Source organism: Poecilia formosa, unplaced genomic scaffold (assembly GCF_000485575.1).
Source record: "Poecilia formosa unplaced genomic scaffold, Poecilia_formosa-5.1.2 Scaffold31, whole genome shotgun sequence".
In the NCBI taxonomy this organism is placed as follows: domain Eukaryota; kingdom Metazoa; phylum Chordata; class Actinopteri; order Cyprinodontiformes; family Poeciliidae; genus Poecilia; species Poecilia formosa.
In genome coordinates, this window is record NW_006799970.1 from 1,260,336 (window position 1) to 1,280,845 (window position 20,510).

General features: G+C 38.3%; 1 protein-coding gene across 5 annotated transcripts in view; it reads left to right on the forward strand.

The window, feature by feature from the left end:
- The window catches only part of grik4 (glutamate receptor, ionotropic, kainate 4), a 345,779-nt gene that overhangs the window by 62,937 nt on the left and 262,332 nt on the right, over positions 1-20,510 (forward strand). For 4 of the 5 annotated variants that reach the window (XM_016670188.1, XM_007549419.2, XM_016670189.1 and 1 more), the window contains exon 2: positions 19,630-19,830. The gene's annotated coding sequence lies outside the window, so the exon portion shown is untranslated. Of the gene's footprint in view, positions 1-19,362; positions 19,388-19,629; positions 19,831-20,510 lie in introns of those variants that run through there. The other variant, XM_016670186.1, reaches the window with a different exon arrangement.

Consider the following 20,510-nt stretch of genomic DNA (forward strand, 5'->3'; position numbering starts at 1 on the left):
CCAATAATAAAAAAAGTTGTTTATTTTGTTAGGCAGAGAGATAATGAATGGATCTATACGACAATACATAGAAATATAACATGTGAATATTTACTGTAAACTAAATGAATTTAAAAGTAAAAAAAAACCTAAACAAAAATATATAGATTATAAAAATCTAATAAATAAGTTGAAATCAAATCATTTCTGAAGCATAAAAAAAGTATTCAGTTTAAAGATGATCAACAAAGACAGAGATCCAACTGAACATATTCTAATAATAAAAGCTTTAATAAATAATAATAATAATAAAAAACGTATTTGAAGATTTTGGGACCTTCTATGTAAAATTAGATTTAGATTTGGCAAGAGTTAAAGTCATGCTTAAAAGATTTGGTTCAAGTAATTGAACGTGTGTGAGAGGACAGATCTGAGGCTCTAGATGGTGATGGCTGTTGGAAGGAAAGATCTTTTGCAGGGGTCTGTTAAGTGAAGTTTCACAAATCACAAACATGATTCTAAATATTATACTATTAGAGCAGAATTATTTAGTCCAAGTTTGAAGAGTCTAGGTGTCGTAGTTTTGGAATTAGAGCAGCTCCTGTGTGATCGAGACCGAAAAATAGGGCAAAATTGCCCTTTTTTGAAGTTTCACAAATCAGAAAAAAGTTTCACAAATCCCAAACATGATTCTAAATATTCTGTTATTAGAGCAGAATAATTTAGTCCAGGTTTGAAGTGTCTAGGAGTTGTAGTTTTTTAATTAGAGCAGTTCTAGTATGAAAGAGATGCCAAAAATTGTGAAAATCTAACTTTATTGAGTTTTCACAAATCAGGAAAAGGTTTCACAAATCACAAACAAGGTTTTAAATATTCAGCTTGAAGAAGAGAGTAATCCAGTCCAAGTTTCAAGTGTCTAGGTGTAGTAGTTTTTAAACTAGAGTCGATTATAGATGCGGAAAGTAGTGAAAGATTAAGTGGAATCGCCCTTTAACTTTTGGAAGCTGGAATTGGAAACCAACTTCAGCTTCGTATTTGTGGGCCAGTCAGCGTAACTCCCCCCCGAGCTTCGACACACTGGTTTTCTTTTCTTTTCCTTTTTTTATTTCCAACAGGATTGGAGAGGAGGCGGACTGTTATCTCATGCAGTGAAATTACTCTGGTGGATTTTCTCTGGGAAGATTTCCCTTTATCACATTTATTCAAATGTTTATGTCGATTCTTTGGTTTATGCTTCCTCTCTGTTTCCAAGTGCGTTACATCTGTGTTGGCGGACGACTGAGGACACTTTGAAAAGAAAATGGTGCTTTCGACGTCGCAGGTTTTGACATTAAAATGGTTTACAGTTTACTTAATTGTACAACGACTGTTTCAAAAATCATAACACTCTAGTAAAGGAAACAATAGTACACACATCGGATTATTGTAGGAGGAGAAAATTGACTGCTGCTGGTATATGAGAAACAGTAAAGCAGTGAAGAATGTTGGCTTCATTTGCTTCCCGTTGCATTTTGTGCTTCGGCGTGAGATTACACTTAAATAAGAGGGATCCCATCTTGAGTCGCTTGGTTTGATTTCCTCCAAATGCTCCTCTCAGATCCCCTTTTTCTGTTTCTCATCTCTCTTGATGTGTTTTTCTTCCTTTTCTCACTCTCGCTCCCTCTCATCCACAAGTTGACCAATTACAACAATGTTAGCTCTGTCTGTCTCTCCCCGCTTTGATAATTAGAAGTCCGACCATGTTCTTCATTCACAAATTCCCCGCTCAACCATTGTTGCTTAGGGCCAACTTTCAGTTCAGATGAAGCCTGATTAAATTCAAGGCGCTGATTAGCCGCAGTGGCTGTAACAGAGGAACGGAAAGCGGAGCGGAGGAGACAAGGGAAGAGGGGTGATGCGGGGAGAACTGGCCTGGAGTGCGGATGCTATCCTCTTTAATCACTCTGAAAAAGCCAACGCAGCTGTTTCAGTCAGCAATATAAGGATTTGATCCAAAAAAATGTTTGTGATTTACTGTGGTTTACATAGGGGACAATAATTCCCGTTCGTCGATGTGACGTGTGATATCTTGAGGCAGCGTGTCATGTCCGATGTGTTGGAGTACAATTTCTTTTGTGCTCAAGTTCTCAGAACGCCGTCTGCCGATGCTTTACACTGACGTCTTCACAAAGAAGACGTGCGTGTGAAATGTTGGTTAAATTTTGCAGCTGCAGCCGTCGTAGCGCTGCTGGGAAAACACTACAAGAGAGAAAAAATATCTTGTATCCTTTCTTAACTTTTAAATCGATCTACATTTAAAATGTGCGCTATGCTGTTTCTGAGAATAATAGTTGCATAATTTAAATCTGAGGTGACTTATATCCTCAGTTCATGACTTCTGGGACCTCTTGGTTTGCTACTTATAAGTTATTATCTGACGGTTTTCGGTGATAATAAAAATCTAGATCCACATTTTACAGAATATCTTTGAGGATTTGAGCCAAGTGATGATTACAGTGATGACATATTTGGCTCAGGTCAAAACTTCTGAGCCAAATATAATTTAATCTAGTCAGCTCAGTGCTTTCTGCTATTTTAAATGAAATTTCTAATGTCATCTCAAACTCTCCAGAAGACACACGGCTCCAGTTCGGCTGCAGCTGTAGAAGATAACTCTGCACAAATTGAATTCAAAATAATTTATTTAGTACACTCTAATCATACAGTCAGGTGCAGATCCAATAACATACACACCAAATCAATTATAATTCCAATACAACAGAGACAAAATTAGTTGATCATTAAATACCAGTTAGCAGAAAGTCATCTGACAAAGCACAGTTGCCATATATGGGCAACCAATTTCCTGTAAGCATTAGGAGTGGATTTTTTTTTTCTCTTTATTTCTATGTCTTTGCCATATAATAAAGACAAACTGTCCTAATTATTTTCATTTCTTGATAGCAATGCATTACAAAATCCCACAATTGAGTCGAGACTCAACAGTTACTGAACTTTTAGGACCGCCGTCACACGTTGTGCAGTTCTTTAGGAGAGAAGGTGAACATGAGGAGGGAAAAAGCTTGGTGGTAAAATCACTACGTGCCCTGAGGTGAAATCACTGGGAGGCCCAGTGTGTGGCTGATCCAACGGCGGTCTTAAATCTGCCATGTCCTATGGCTAAATCCAGGGATGACTGTCTGTGGCAGAGGGTGATGGATGGAGAAAGCCCTACTTTAGTTTGGAAAGCTGTTGAACACTGTATTCTTCTCATGTCTCACGACAAGAGCAGCACAAGCTGGCAGTCAGAGAGGCGTTTCCGCTTGGAAACAAACTCCGTCCATTCAAATGTTGGTTTTTCGCTAAAATATTAAGTTTTTATGTTTAAAGAGAATGAATTCACAAGTTAGATTGTGGGTTATTTTTAAACAACAGGTGATAATTGTTTATTCCGGAACTTTTTCCACCAAATTTGTCTCTGTTATTAAGCATTTCCTTGGTTTCCCAACACTTGAGATGATATCGACCGCAGCCGATGCTGCAGCCCGTCTTTATTCTGCATTCAGAGCATTCAATATTCAATCTCTTTATCACTTGTGCATCAAATTTATCCTTGATGCCTGGTTCCTCATGATTGATTCTCTACACTGTTGACCTTTTTCATGCTCTGTGTCACTGTGGATATTAAACACAGCTTCGACATTCTCAGCTGAATGAGTCGGGTGCTTTTAAGACGTAAGGGATATTTTATAACTCTGTTGATTTACTGTTAGCAATTTGTATACAATCTTTTTTTTTTTTTTTCAGGGTTTGCTAAATAAATTTTCCAAATGAAAATGCCCTCAAATGCATTTTGTAACTTAACACAAACATTTTCTTTTAGCATATTATGCTTACGAGCATTTTATGGTATATTTGACCTACAGATGTTGTTCTTGTCTTGGGAATTCAGACTTTTGTTTTCTAAGAAGTTAGACAATTACTGGCAGATGTCATGTAACTTAGTTGATCAAATGGCCGTCATGAAACGATGGGTTTGACAAAAGGAGACATGAGAAGGTCAAATCCGAAGGCAATGGAGTTAAACTCAATTTATTTTGAAAGTGTCCATTAATTTATTAATGAATTCATCCATCCCTCCATCTATCCACTTTAGATATATATTTATCTAGGCAGAGTCACAGCCAATAGCTCATTTATTCAGCGTTGCAGTAATGATTAAAAGCTTTGAGTCTGCCAAAGCGCCACATTCTGTGGGTCAGTTAGTTAATTTAATCATTATACATTTTCAGTCCAAGTATTTGACAAAAATGATGTTCCCAAAGTGCTATATATATATCAAAAGTGTCTTGTCAGTAGTGTTGCTCTGAGGTCTGTGCATATGTGAGCACTGCAGGTCTGTCATTAGTCTGATTTGTCTGGCCAATAAACTTAAAATGTACCTCAAACATCAAATGAGTCGGGTTATAAAATATTGCTGAGCTTCACAATGCAGAAGTGTTCTTAAATATGTGCATATTTTAAGCGAGGCGACGATGAATTTGGATAATTTGGAAACTAAAGATTTTTGTTGATGATGTTGCTTGCAAGGAAAAACAAGACAAATGTCTGAAGGATATATTGAGACTAAAGTCAAACAATCATTAGGAAAAGAGAAACAACAAAACATGACAAGTAAAAGAAATATATCCCCACCCATCCTCATGTGATTTATGTGAAATAACACTTTGTGAAAAGGGTAATTTTATCTCTGACTTTAATTTCTCTATCAAGAAACTGATCTGACAGAGGGGCTGGTAATATTTTTGTCAGGTAGATTTTAAGTCACCAGATCTGACGCTCAAATTAATTTCTCCCCTCATATTGTGTTTTTTCAGACTGAATTGTCTTTGTAAGCAGACACTGTACAGCAAATAATAAACACCGGGTATGTCATTGTTTTTCTCTGTAAATATACAAAATTTGGGGACACAAGGAGCACACAGGAATATATTTATTGATTTCTACAAAAGCTTTTATAGGTAATGCCAAGATCTACTGAGACTTTCTTGCAGTTTTCCTTTCTTTGTCTGAAAACAAGAGTTTTATTGATTGTTGTAATATAAACTGTAGGAATATCCACACCATAATGTTCTCAAATGCAAATTTCTCTGAGCGAATAGTAAAGTCCAAATGTTTCAGCAAAGATTCATCTGACCAGACTTTTTTCACCCCCTTATTTCCTTTGCTTATCCAGATCTTATGCATTTAGCTGTAAATGTTTGGACCTTTTCTAATATCAATCTAAATATGATTCTGTACCTTTTTTAGCTTTCAGTGTCCTCAGTTCTTTTTCCTTCTCTTTACAGAAATTCTTATCACATTTCTCCCTTATAAACTGGGATTTTTTTTTTTCCCAAAAGAAATGCACCTAATTATTTTTTGCAGGTGTGTTATTCTGTGTGTTTGTACAAAAAACAAGGTCACTATTTTTAATCTTGCCTGCTGAGCTACAAATGAATGAACTATAAATGAACACAGCCCCAAACTGTCAAAATTCATTAAGTAATTGGGAAGGTGACAAACAAGGCTAATGCTTTTCCCTTTTTCTCCCTTTTTCAGGTGTGAAAATGTTAGACAGCTTGTAGCTTATTGAAGCTAAACATTTCAGCAGCAATTGTAGATCAAACATTAGGACCTCTGTTGTTCGGCAAAAGGTTCGACACTCAATTCATGATCTTGGATCAGCACAAGACACTGGATGAATAAATGATTAATAAATCCAAATTTAACCCTTTCATGCATGAATTATGATCCTTTGTGTCAGGATTTTTTTTTCTTAAGGCATAAAAAAGGTAGGGAAAAAATTTTGTAAAAAAAATAAATAAATAAATAAATAAATAAAATTTTATTAAATTTTTTTAGGTGAATTTTTCTCCAAATACGAATTTGTTATTTGAAAAACACATCAGTAGTATTGTTCTTTTGGGGTTATCTGATGTAACATTTTTTTTTTTTTTTTACCTGCAAGAGTCGTCTACAGTAGAAGGAGGGACCGGGTCGGTCGGCGTGCTTTTTTCTCCGTCGGCCATATTGGATTTAACAAAAATAATTTCTTGCATTTGCAGTTGATGGCCAGTAGTTGATGTGTACTTTATGATGCATTAGTGTCCACTTCAGTGGTCTGTGTGCATTTATAACATAAAAATCCAGATCAAGAAAATGGCTTTTAGACAGCTATCCACTGTAGTGACCACTGAGCATGAAAGGGTTAATGGACCTCACACTTAGAGGGATAATGCATGTTTTGTTTTGTTCTTTTTTTAAAGCTTACTGTTGAGTCCCTGCAGGAATCACTTTACAGTTCCAACCAGTCAGCATTTGCTTTTATATAAAATATTTATATGAATGCTGAGAAACTTGGAAACAAAGAAAAGTAACTCGCTATACACTAAAAATCTCTATGCCGCCTGTAAATCATAGCTTCTTGCTATGTTGGTTTATTCCTCCGCGTGTACTTGAGTGTGGAGAGTCAATTTTGCATCCTTCCCATTAAATCAAAGGATCTCATTATCTCATTCAGCAGTCAAAAACACAAATCACTCATTCTCCATTGCACATTAAGTACAGACCCTAATGAAACAAATCCAGTCATCAGTGGAACAAAACAACAGCTGGCACTTAAAACACATTTTCATTTACCATAATATAACGCCATCATGATTAGGTCATAAAATTTAAGCCTCCAGGTCCAAATCCCAATTAAGATGATTGTTTGTGGTGGGGGAAAAAAAGTCGTTATTTTCCAAAACGCTAAACTTAATGGAAATGTGATAAAACGAAATGAATATATGAAATATTGCTCCCTACAGCATCGGGAATATTGTCTCTCACAGCAATCATCGATCTTTCTGCAATATCAAAGAAATTACAAAACGTTTATGTGGAAAGTTTAATACGTACCTGTCTGGAAGATCTTTTTCCTCACAACTATTTATTTATTGTGTCTACATCCATTATAAAATAACTTTCTGACAAATACAGGAACATAAGGCAACAAATAGGACAATATATATGTATTTTGCTCAGTTTTTTATTATTATTTTTCTAATTTAAGTTTGTTTTGTTATGAATGTTGCCTCCCCAATGTTTCCCACTACTAATCAGAGGTGGCTCATAATTAAGCTGCCATAGCAGGAAAGGGACAGCTTGGTAAAACATAAGCTTTGTTTGTGAGTCTAATGTGGAACCCAATGATCCTTTTAGGGTTGAGGAAGCAGCTTTAGACTGTTATGAATCATAACGTTTCCCTTTTGTTGTTCTTGGAAGAAAAAAAACAGCATGATTAATATGCTTATCTGAAGAGCTCAATTATGCACAACGCCAGTCAAATTAGTATATTTTTTAGATTGGGAAGTTTTAATGTAGAGAAGCAGGATTTCAGGAAAATATCTAAAGGGGCTTTATTATGTGAAATCAACATTTTTTTTTAGCTCTACATCAAAAACATATCTGGAGTTTTGCTTTGATTCCTTCGTGCATGTTTGAGAAATCATTTAATCTCCCGTGGCAACTGTTTGGGGTTTGGACGGGATACATCAAATCGACTTTTTGGGGGGCAAAATGAATGTACGTAGCTGAAAATAGACACCAACATCGGGAGCCTACAAGGTACTTGTTAAGCTTAAGGTCCTGTATTGATATTAGCTAGTCATCCTTTAGCTAACATTACCTGCATCCAACAGCTTTACTCAACTCAGTCGGTTAGTTTGGAGGGAAAAACTGTGAAAAGTTCTTTGCGTTTTGCTGGTTTGCTGCCGTGATTCTAACACAAACCTACGTAGCTCCGCACAGCAGCAGCAGGTCTCCTTCACAGGTGTAAACCCAGCGCGAGCGTCGTAGCGCTCATGTTGCGTTTAAAGGCGGCTCGGAAAAACAGGTTACAACATGTTAACAACGGATTAAACAGTTTTAACTGCTGATAAAGTGACGGAGGACACAGATATGGGAAGTGTGGAAGCCTCTACTGTATAAAATTGACATAGGAATAACAGAGAGTTGGCCATTCTAAGGTAAAAACCCAGCGCATACAGTGTTCATGTTTTTTTTTGTTTTCATCCAGACGGCTTCCCGCGCCCCTCCTGCAATGACACGGCACCCCTCCTAGGGGGCGCGCCCCACAGTTTGGGAACCTCTGGTTTATTCCTTCATTACTTTCTTCCCTTTTTTCTGTTTCTTGTAGGTGGCATGTTTAAAAACCTTGTCGGTGCATAAATATCTGTCAAATTAAGGATAAACTATTAGTATATTAGCTTTAGATGAGCATAATGAACTGAGAACTTTTAACTCACGAGTCTGGAAAAGTCTGAAGTAATTTTACTACCATTTGCAGGAACTCTATGAGTGACTATTTGTTTGAAATCCTGATCATTTCTCCCTGAGAATATCCCAAAGTTGATTCGCACTGTTCGCTGTTTGGTGTAAGTTAGTCGCTGACTACTCAAACAACCCCGCCTTAACAATTTGTTTTCCATTTCAATATGCGTAGGCAATCTTAATGTATATGCTTTTAGGGCATATCTGCACACTGTCCTTGTCCTTGAGCTGCCACTTGCTAGAGTGCATGTGCACACACAGAGACACAAGGACATGCATGGGCACACATGTATCTTTGCACATTCATTCATAATTATGTTGATTTGATTTGCAGTCGGACAGGAGGCTTTTGACACCAAATCTTTTTATGCATGCATAAACTGCAGTGAAAATACCCTGCAGCCACTTATCATTCCCATGTGTGTCCCCAAAGAACCATCCTTTCTCCATGTCAGCTCGTCGTCACGGTCAAGCATCTCGCCAATGTTGTCAGCTGGTGTCAAATGGCAGCGAACAAGGTGAAGAAGGGCGTGAATGAAATAAAGCAAAGCTGGAGAATTAATTATGAAATCTCAACGTGAATCAGTGAAAATAATAGGTACATTTTGAAATATGTTGTGCAGTGATGAAAGAAGAGCATTTGTTTAGGTTGTGGGACTCAAAAATCACAGACAAATCGCTGCTTTTCAACAGAATGAAAACCAGGGAAGTGACTCAGCAACCAAATGAGAATAAAACAGAAAATCCCCAGAGCACTCAATCACATTTCACTGCACGCTAATTAGCTGCAGCATACATCTTTTTGGAAATTTAACATTTTAATAGTTTTTTATGACGTCCCCATGAATAGAAGATTTTGTAGACCTTGATAAATTAAGTCAAACCAGATATATTTATCTCACCTGAGTTTTTCATTTTAAAAACTTTTACCTGTGCTTGCATAAATTATGTCAGATACTGATGACTATTTGTAGTAATACTAAGGAAGTTTATGTTTATTTTGCATATGTGCAATAAAAGTCCACACCTAAGCCTCTGTTGATGGGAAACGTCTGTACCTTTAGGGGTCTGAACAAGTACAAGTCCTTTTTTTCATTTGGTGACAACTAGATTGGTTTTGGTGGTGGTTATAACTCAAATGTTGATGGGTATGAAAAGGGCATTTGAATCTTGATGCAACATTGGAGGTTTCTCTCTCTCTCTCTTTTAACCCAGTGGCTTGCAGCCTTGCCAGCAGCAGGATTTCTTTGCAAAACGCATCCCTCTGGATGTAGTGCTGCGTACCATCTGCTTTCATAAAACCTGTCGTCGATTATGCATATATATATGTGTGTGTGTGTCCTTAGGGAGGAATGCAACATTTCAGGTCATGCATTATAAATTACCATGAGCAACTGTTGGAAAAGCGGGCACTTGCTGTCCTCGGGTAAGGTTAAAACCCAACAGGATTCAAAGGGATGCTGCTTTTGTAATGCAGGGTGTCCGCTAGACAGAAGCAAGGGCAGCAGCGTAAAGGGAAGGCCTAACTTTACTACTCTCAGTGTAACACTTAGCCAGCCCTGGATAAAATAAGCCTCCATTTAATGCTGCCTTTCTTGTCAAAACTACCTCAGGTATACATCTCCGTTTTTCTGTAAGCCTCCAGCATTGCATCACTTGGAGCTCAGTGAGAAACCTCCATACCCGACCTTTAACACAATGCTTTCTGGATCCCTTTTTACAGTCCACATGGACTTTTATTTCTCCCTGACGCTCTGTTTCAAATTCTGTCTTTCTAAAAACATTTTTATTTTTTATTTTTTTGCTTTGTTGAATCCCACCAAGTTCAAACTCTGCATTGTTTTCCTACGTCTCACCAAGGGGGCCACGCTAAGCAAATAGGGCATCTGTTGGCCAGAAGAAAGAGAGAGGTAGAGAAACAGTGGGAAAAAGAGTGTGCGCAGCTGCTCTTTGGTGTGTCTAGTGCAGAACTGATTTAAGGCCCCAGGCCACAGGAAGACGACTGCTCTACACTCCAGGCACGTCCCTGAAACTAGCAGCAGAGGAAGCACTACTGCCATTCACCACCATCGACTGCAGACGCCTAAATGAGTCTGTTCTGTCCTGCAATGCCCGACGTGGCAGTCTGCCACTTACTTAGCCTCTCCAGCTCCCAGTACGCCCCGCCCCCACTGCTTGCTTTTTCTTTTGCAGTTCATCTTTCCGTTTTTTGTTTTTTTTCTCCACGTCTTTCAGTCCATCACTGTCACATCTCAAACTTTGCAATTTTCATGTCTTTCCGAGGAACCTGCCACCACCGCCATCCAGACTGGCAGACCGTAGTCTCGTCATGTGTTCGATCTTCCTGTTGCCATTTCTTTAGATTTATACTCCATCATGTCCGGCTACCGCTCTCCGATGGGTCAGTGTCCATTCATTGAGGTCAATTTGTTGCAAGGTCTTTCATGATCACAGATTGTTATAAGGTTTTCAAGTACATCGTCTGCCTCCTAAAAGTACACACTTCGTACAGAAGTACTAGCAACGATAAGTACAAAATATGCATGGTGGGTTCTTAGAGAAAAAATGGTTTGGTGGGGGTTTGGTTAAGTCTCTGCATTTTTCATGTTCCTGATATCCCTTTGTGACCTCTGAAAATGGGAGAAGAGTGTAGCTGATGTCGGATTTAAAATAGTGTGACAGGTTGTGAGCTCTGAAGGGTTCAGTGGGCCTTGCAGCTAGCTTGACAGCTTAGCGCCGTCTCCTGTGGTGTGCATTCGATTCAGCTCTTAACTTTGGGTCATTGCACAAGCCAAAAGAACATATGTACTTTTGAGATTATATACAGAGAGGTCACGATTAAAAGAGAGATTTTAGGTTTCTTGAAGTGGGGTTCTGTTGAGAAGTCATAAGTTCATGTCAAGACCAAGAAGGACTTCAACCGTGTTCAAACCCCCTTTTGGAAAGTTATGAAAGAACCTGAACCTAGCTCATCAGATGCCCATCGATGCAAATTCAACACATACTAAGAATTGTATTTTAAACATTTTCTCCCCGTCTTGCTGAGATGGTCTGAATAAAATCTGATTAAAAAAATAAGCTCAATCTGAAATATTCCTAATGATCATCTAGAATGGATTTTAATCACATTTAGAATCAGTTTAGCAACATCAGCGTCATTAAAGTAATCTACATGGTAAATCTGTGGAATTACCAATTTACCCTACTATATACATAATGCTGCTAATTTGCATCATACTTAAATGTATTTCTATTTTATGTGGTATATTCAAATGATCAATCTCTTCTTCCTTCATCACAATTAGTTTCTACACTTTTACATGTGTGACGTTAATTGTGAAGTGGGGCGATTTAAACAAACTGAATTAAAACTGAATTAAGGAGGTAATATATGAGTGAACAAGGCAGCCTCAAACTTTTGTTGAGAAAAAAACTCTCAAAATGTTTCATCCAAGTTATTTAGTTATTCTACCAAAATTGGAGGAAATGTAAATAAACATTGGATGGAGAAATTTGATACAAAATTCTGAATCTCATTATTGAGGGATTTAGTAAAGGAAATTGATTTTGGCAATTGTCACAGAAATAAAACAGGTAAAGTTTATTTCTTGCACAGTTTATAAACTAAGAGTTTCTATTGCTAGTGTGGTATTAGGTGCTTATAACCTAATGCCATACTGAAAAACACAAATTTGTGTAGGAGATGAAACATCCTTTGAATTATTTTCAACTAATTAAGCTTTCATGTTATTTTATAGAACGTAAATATTTTATTTAAAAAAAAAAAGCACCACAGCTCTGAAAGGAATGGATTTTGTCCGCTCAAACTATACAAAATTGTTTTCCAATTTCTGCTTGCTAAAAATACTGTTTTTACTTTTGTGTTCAGTTTTATATTTGATACTTAACTGAAAATACTTGAAATATTTATATTCTTTAATAATCTGTAAAAGAAAATGTTTGCCTTTAGCTCACCAATCGTAAAATGTAAGAATGTATCTCACTTTTGAAGCAATCCCTCAATTATTAAAAACTTGTACACGATCATTTAAATGAACCGTAAAAACAAAAAGGATTGCTGCTGTTGCTTTTTGGATGCACAGTGATGAAAAACCGGTTTACTAACTTCCCACTTCACCTGCAGCGATTCTTAGCTGCTGTTTTGCAGTTGTATTTATTTCACCATCAGCTACAGGAAGTGGTGGTTTTGCTAAAGCAAGAACAGAAAAATCCATGTAGCTCCACCACGCTGTGCGTGTTGCATTGATTTTCTTGATGAGTTATCAATTTGCATGTGTTGTATTCCTGCAGCAACTAAATTTGCACAACATTTTGAGGCTTAAATCAGAGCAAACCTGCTTGAGGAAAACATTTTTATCAAGCTGTATTAGGATAGTTTTTCACAGCTTAGAGGCAGAGAGCAAAATGTATCTACTTTGAGCACTTGTGATTTTTATTTGAGGCATAAACAACATTTGATGGTGTTCTTCATTGTGCATGCAGGGTTTCACTTATAAATACAAACATCCGTACACCTAAAGCAGACTTACCTGGATGGCTAAATGTTAAAAAAATGCACATGCTGCAAAAGATTTCGGTCAATTTGTTGTTGACAGCTTTGAAAAACGTCCGATTAGAAAATCAGTTATTTTGTTATTTAACAATTAATTAAAATAAATAAATTAGTTTCAGTTATCTGTGAAATATGAAGTTGTGTCTGTCGTGCCACCTTTTTCTCAGTACTGTTCTAAGCAATCACACAGTATTAAACGAACACTTATTTCTTCAACTAAATTCCTTTAACTAAAACCGGCATGTTGGTTTTCACAGTGTGATTTAAAGATCATCACCCATCTAACTGTGGCTTATTCAATCAACATGACGTTTTCTTCCAATCAGTGGACGGTTTGTCAAGCCAGAAACCGCTCACACCCTGCAAAACACCAGAGATCACTCATCATTCTCTCTCTTTTTTTTTTTTTTTAGCAGAGAAAATTTAAATGATTTACCTTTAGCAAAGAAAAAAAACAAGATTTCTGACAACAACATGATAGACTGTGAAAGACTTAAAGCTATCATTTGTGGCCAAAACATGTGTCCAAACAAATCGGTGTCCTTTATTGGCAGCAATAGGGAGTGTTTTTATACTAATAGCAGTTAACAAGGGTGTATTCAATTTACTAATTGGCTCTGCTTGTAGCACTTCATTAATGTGATTGCTTGGTGTGCTTGTGTCGCCTACACACCGACTCCACCGACTCATCCGCTGCTGAGCATTTAGTTGTTTTTTTATTTTTTTATTTTTATGACCAAAAGGTGTGCATAATGAACTACTGCCTTGGAAAAACTCACATTACAATCGCAAACATTAATGTGTTGATGTGATTTTCCAAATGTTATTTTTTGCAGTGGAAAATCTGTAAAGTGTGGCGTGCATTTGGAATCGTTCTCAGCAGTAACAGCTGCAAGTGTTTCAGTGTCTCTCTGCCCAACTGAGTTGTCATTTGTGTCTTTTAACTCTGTGTATTTTCTCGGATCTCGCGTGTTAAAAAAAAAGACTGAATGAATGCATCATCTATCGGTAGTGAAAGATCATCCTTTTTGAGTGAAGTTATGACATCAAGACTGCAACGACATGTACCGTATTCATGTGTTCATTGTTGTGTAAATAACATCAGGAGAATCAGTATTACTGACTTACTATAACTACTTCATACAGCATTTATTTTAAGGGATTTCACTCTCAAATTACATTTTGCTGACTTTAAACTGTTTGGACATTATGCAAAGAGCTGTAGTCCAATTATGTTGTGTGTTGCTTTCTTAACGGTTATTTTAATTCTCCTCCTCATCTTTTAATGGTTGCTCTCCGGTCTGGGTGGGATAATATCGCTTCGCAACATTGTGCACTAAGATTTGATTTATTAACTCTCTGAATCCTCAGTTTTTAACTGAGTTGAGTGGCTGCTTTTGTTTTCAGACCCAAATAGAGCTGCACTTTCTACAAAACGGTAACGATGCTACAGTGGTTGAATGAATTCGGCCAAAAATAGGAAGATTGTTGTTAGGAAACTTCTTCTTATCCTGCATAAGGTCAGAACACCAACACTAAAAATGGTAATACAAATGGATCTCAAGTAATGTAATTTCATCCACATGTAATCAGTGGGAAGTAATCATTTGAACTGTAAATATATTCACTGGCCACTTTATAAGGTACAAAGTTCAAACTCCACATCAGATCTGGGAATAAAGGACGTTTAATTAAATTTTGCTCAGCGCGGTTGTTGGAGCCGAACAGGCAAATTTCAGGAGCTACTAATATACTGGTCTGAATAATATAAATCATCCAGTCAATTGTTATGTGATTGAAATTGGCTTTTAAAGGTCAGAGGACACCAGGTTACCCGTTCAAGGTGATAGAACAATAACAGTAGCTCAGATAAGTACTTGTTTTACTGAAGGTGAGTTTAATACTAACTCTGGATGCACAACACTTTAAACCATGACACAAATGGACTACAGCAGAAGACCACACCAGGCTCCACTCCTTTCAGCTAATGGTAGGAAACTGAATGTACAATTTACACAAACCCAACAAGAAAAACGTTCCTACGTCAGATAAGTCTCAATGTTTACTATCTGAGAATTATGATAGCTTCACATCCTACCTGAGTGACGTCGCTGACCATGTTCCTGCCTGACGACGGAAAGGGAGACTCGCATCATCAGAATTGCAGCAACCGTGTGACGAATACCAATCAGAATCTCCGACGGACTCCTTCCAACACCTTGTTTAATCTATATTTAATCAATATCTACAAGATGTCGGCTGGAATATCACTGCGGTAGATTCCCACACCTGATTCTGACGAGAATGTTCAAGACCCAAAAGGTCACAGAGTGAAAACATTGTGGTGACCTATGAGAAAGAGAGCAGTGAGGGAAAAAGCTATCGCATTATTTTCATTACATCGTTTAATGACAGTTTTTTGGCACTATGTTCTGACAGCGTGCAGCCGCAGTATTGACATGAGGTTTTATTCTTATATTTTCGGAGTAACTAAGTGAGCATTGCTCTTATTGCTTTGGATCCATGAATTGTGAAGCTTGATATTAGCGCAGTTCCTCGTGTTTGTATGAAATGTGTTTTTTTTGTTGTTGTTTTTTAAGAAAAGCATGAATGCTTAGTCATGCAGGTTTCATTGTGCAACGATCAGCCTTGAATTAAGTTACAAGTCTGAGCAATCGAGTATTCATAAAAATACTTTTAAGTTGACATTTTGTTTATTTGCCATTGTTTGTTCATGTTTATTTGTAGTATTTGGTTAATTAAATCTCAAAATCTTTATCAGAGTCTTGATTACATGGAGCACAACGGCTTCCTCTGATGCCTTGTGACAGCAAAAACAAAGTTTATCTGATGTGTTGACTCTGCATTCTTGACTAGACAAATACAATGTTGCTGCTGATGTTGGTTACAAAGATTGATTTTAATGGACAGAAACGTAGTGCGTAGCAGTTTTAGTCCTTTGGGCAATGTTTACAGAAAATAAGTTCTGTGCCTTTGCTTTTCACGCAGCAACCTAAGACCAAGAAAGATAAAATAATCGAGAGAAAAGTCGTAAGGAAGACGGGAAGCAAAGCATGGTGAAGGAAACAGTCAGCAACAATATCTTTATGACTTCAAGTTTACGTTTGTCAGCACTTCTGAAGTTTCCTTGTTATTTTTTTATACACACTGCCTAGAAGAGAGACATTGATTTCATCTAACATTTTATCCTGGTATTACTATAAATGATCTTGAAAAACACATTCCATAAAAGGTTTTTATTAGGGGCAAGTGGATTTTACAGCTGAATTCAAATGTGCTCTGAACAGAATGTTTTTCTCTCTGTCTTTACTTCAGCAGGACTTTTGAAGGCTAAATCATGCCTATATGTTTATGATGTTATTCCAAAAGCATAGTACAGTCTCTTTTTCAAAAGTATATAAGATTTGACTAGATTTTCCAGTAAAAAGGATCCGGTAAAGACTTTACCACGAGGCGTAGATGGTTGATAAGCAATCGGATCCGAGGTACCGGCCGGTAGATGCTGAGGTTCTTTGGATGTTTAGTCTTTGGTAGTGGTACCACACTGGAGGTCTTCCACAGTTGTGGTACTTTCCCCAGATTCAGGCTCATGTATCCCATGATGCCACACAGTTGGTCTGCAGAGCACCTCAGGAAACAGCAGCTGACGCCACCTGGACCTTTTCATGTCGTTCATCCACCAGTTTCCATCTCCTTATGCCTGAAATGGTCTTCAGATTCTTCCAAACCACTGAACCTTCAGCTTCTGTCTTAGATGTTTTTCATCCCTAATTTTCCTTCACAGTTATAATGACTCTCTTCCTCTCTTTGAGGAGAGCATTTATTTTCGGGGTCTTTGCACAGGTTGGAGATGACCCAGGCCGTTTTCTAAGCCCCCTAGGGAAGGGAGAGGTGATCTGATGCTTCCTTGGTGCTGGCTTACAATGAGTCCAGTGTTTTATTAGCCTGGCTCATCTTGTCATACATATGATATTGAAGTGATGCCTTGGTTTTGGAATATTGACATCTCATGTTTTCAGTCAGATATTGCAGATCATATGCCCAGGACTGAAAAAGAGACATTCCTATTCTTGATGCTGCTCTTGTCAAATAATTTTTTCCGTTCCTCACATTTCTTCATCCTTCCGTTTTCTTTGTCCTGAATTGCATTACTGCTGTCAGTACAGAGATTTTGATGGACAACTGAGTCTTTACTGAAGGCGACGTCAAAGCACATGTACTCCACATGTAGCAAGATTATCTGAGAATCTGCAGCTGTTCTTCAAACTCAGTTTTCTGGTGCACTTTACACCTCAGACAGAAAACTAGGCTGTCGCATGACACAACAGAACCAGCTCGTTTTGTCAGGCTTCAGCTGCACACCTGCATCTCCAGGGTAAGAGACAATCTGTTGAGGACGGTAAGGTTGGCGCTCTGGTTTTGCAGAAATGCAATGCCTTTCACACATCGCCTTCTAGAATCAACGTGGCCAGTGTTTGGCACGTATAAATTAACGGTAAGGAACAGAGGCATGGATACGTGGGCATCACCTTTAAACCTGATGGATGGAGCTGATGTGCAGAAGGACCAGTGTTTTTGTTTTTCAGAAAGTTTCACAACCCCTTTCCTCTTCTTGATACTGAATATAAGAGCGTTTCCAGTCGGAGGCTTCTTTAGGTTCACTGTAAAACAAATCGGTACAGAAGATGCTTCCTGCCCACAGAGTAACAACAAAATCATATTTAAATTTAAGATGATTAAAATTTGCCCTGTACTGGACTGGCGACCCGTCCAGGGTGCAGCCAGCTTCTCACCCAGTGACTGCTGGTGATGGGCAGCAGCCGTCCCACAGCTCTGCAATGACAAGTGGGGATGGAATGATGGATGGATGGATGTATGGATGATTAAATGAAACTGAACTGGATTTCCACTTTATTCCGATGGGGTAGAAGTTCACATGCTATATTTCCCCTGAAGACTCAACCATGAGATGAGCACAGGCCTGGAAATGAAACTGTTTTTTCCACCAGCAAATTTTTATTGACTGCTCGTCCAAAAGGTCACAGCAAAAGTGAGAATATCTAAAGCACTACAGGCCTCGCTTGACCAACGTTCATGTTTAAAAATAAAAAGAAACGTAGTATAAAATGTTATCTCACGTGTGCTAAAAACATCTTCTGAATCCCCAAAACTTTGAGGGAAATATTCTGACCAACAAGGCAAAAGTGGGATGTTTTTGAAGTGGTGCATCTTATTAAATCAAATGTTAAACTAAGACAGCATTTCGGGACATGAGTACATGCTCTTTGTTGATCTGTTCAGAGATTAAAAATTGAGGAAGTTCTGAGTTGTGATGCATTTAATGAACATGGGGAAACATGGAGGGATTGGTGCATCTCTAATTATAACCCACATGCATTTGGTTCTGCAGTACCAGCGGAGTTTTCTGTCCAGGACGGTTTGTGGTTGTAAGACTTTCTCAAAACAACGACCAGCAGAAAATGTAAAACCTTAAACCTTTGATTGCTTCGAACAGAAGAGGCCCTTAACATTTCAGGCAATTTCCAAGTAATGCAGAAAGGAAGCCTAGTTGCCTTCTGTTTGTGCCCTTTTTGAGATTTGACATGATCCAAATTAAACATCTAATAACCTCATTAATGAATAATTCAGTGTTCTCTATTTAAACCTCAATCTCTGAGTGTCCCTCACTTTTCCGGACAGCTGTTCATTGAATCTACTTGATGCCTAGTGAATGTATTTCTGGTGACTTTTTGGAAATGCAGTAATGAATCTGAGGTCGTTTAGATGATCAGTGCTCATATTTTGGCAGGCCAGACACTCAAATGATTCATAGATTAAAGGCGAGATTCAATCACTCCCTCATTTTTCAAGCTGCCCGGGCAAAGCATGTGTGACTCCAGATTTGCACGTTAGAAGATCCCTTTATTAATTTAGTGAGAGGGTAAAGATGGGAGATTTATGTGTGCAGAGAATCTCAACATGTGTCGCAGCAGGTTCTACACGCCTTCTGATGATTTCACCGCAGCGCTAATTGACAAGGCTGATCTCCAGGGAGAACTTTAATTCTCTGCTGGGTACGGGCGCCATTAAACTGCAGCGACGGGAGATTAATGCTCATCTCGTTACTGACATTTGCTTTCTCGTTTTTTGCGGAAACTGTCTGGCAATGCCATCCGCTGAGGGTTGTTGTGAAGGATGAGTTCCAGAGGCTCTTTCTAAGTAATGTGCAGTGACAATAAGAAAAATGTTAGATGTGCCTGTTTAAACAGGAAGGGAATCTGGCTGAGTAAGGGACATGCCACAAAAACCAGGCCATCAGCAACACAGCGCTGTGAACTTTAAAACTCTGGTTTACAAGGCAGATCATGAATTTGCTTTGTGGTTGATAAACGACCGTCCTCAGCGTTGGTGATCAGGCAGCGGAAGAAGATGCTGCAGAAGAAATTGCAAGCCTACGGCCATAAAGATTCTTGTGAAATTGTACAATTTATTTCAAAGTTTGTCATATAAATTGCTCTAAGACGTTTTTTTTTTTTTGTTTTTTTTTGGTGCATGCTAGGATTTATTAGTGCTTTTACAGTCTCGGATGTGCTTACTGATCTGTTTTTAATGAATGACTACCGGTATTTCCAAACCTTGGACAGCTACTGTTTGCTTTATGAAACTCTCTCTGTTCTTTTCAGACTCTAATTTTGTGTCTCTTACTTTCTGTCTTTTCACAGGGGTCCTGCGAGCAGCACCTCACCTCAAAGAAACCAGACTGCGTGTCTGCGTGTACGTATGCACACACCTCTGCAGGTGCTGGCTCGCACTATATGTGTACGTGAGATGACGAGAAGCTAAGTGACTTCCACAACCACCTAGATCAGACAGCCCTCTGTGCTGCAAGATGGATTAAAGCCCCGCACCTCAGGAGATCAAAGGTAGGAGCGGATGTTTTGTAATCAGCAGCCACTCACCTGCTCTTTTCAATGACGGGATGAAGAGAATGAAGCGGGGAGAGGAAATGATGAATAACAATGAGTTTAAGGACAAGATCTTTCTGCCATCTGTGAACTTTAGGTTTTGACGTTGACGCCTGTCAGCTGTGTGCATGCGAGAGGAAGTGCTGAAAGTTTTAAGGGTATTAAAAGTGCTGCTGAAGCAACTTTGGCAGGAAGGTTTCCTCCCGCTGCCTCAGAATGCAACTTTAACCCGCTTCAACAAACCGAAATTATGTCGGAGTCTTAAGCAGACAGTGACAGGTTTGCCAAAGACGGGCAGTCATGCAACCGTCCTGCGTTCGGTTTATCTTGAAAGCCAGAAGTCCGATATACTTTGCATTTTGCACATTTCAAGACATGGATTTGCCTTTTGTTGTGGATATTGACCAGGCTGAGATGAGTTGTAGCATTTAAACACTTAAATAATACCGTGCTGTAGGGATGACTAGTTTAGTGTAGAGATGTACAAAGGAATTGGCTGATGGCCGGAATGGTGATTATTCAGCTTGATTGGCTTTGGCTGCTGTAAGTGCACATAAAAAAAAAAAGGATAATTTTTTCAATACGTTAATGTACCATAATAAGCTCTATCAACTCTTAGTGATGATAAAAACTCTCTT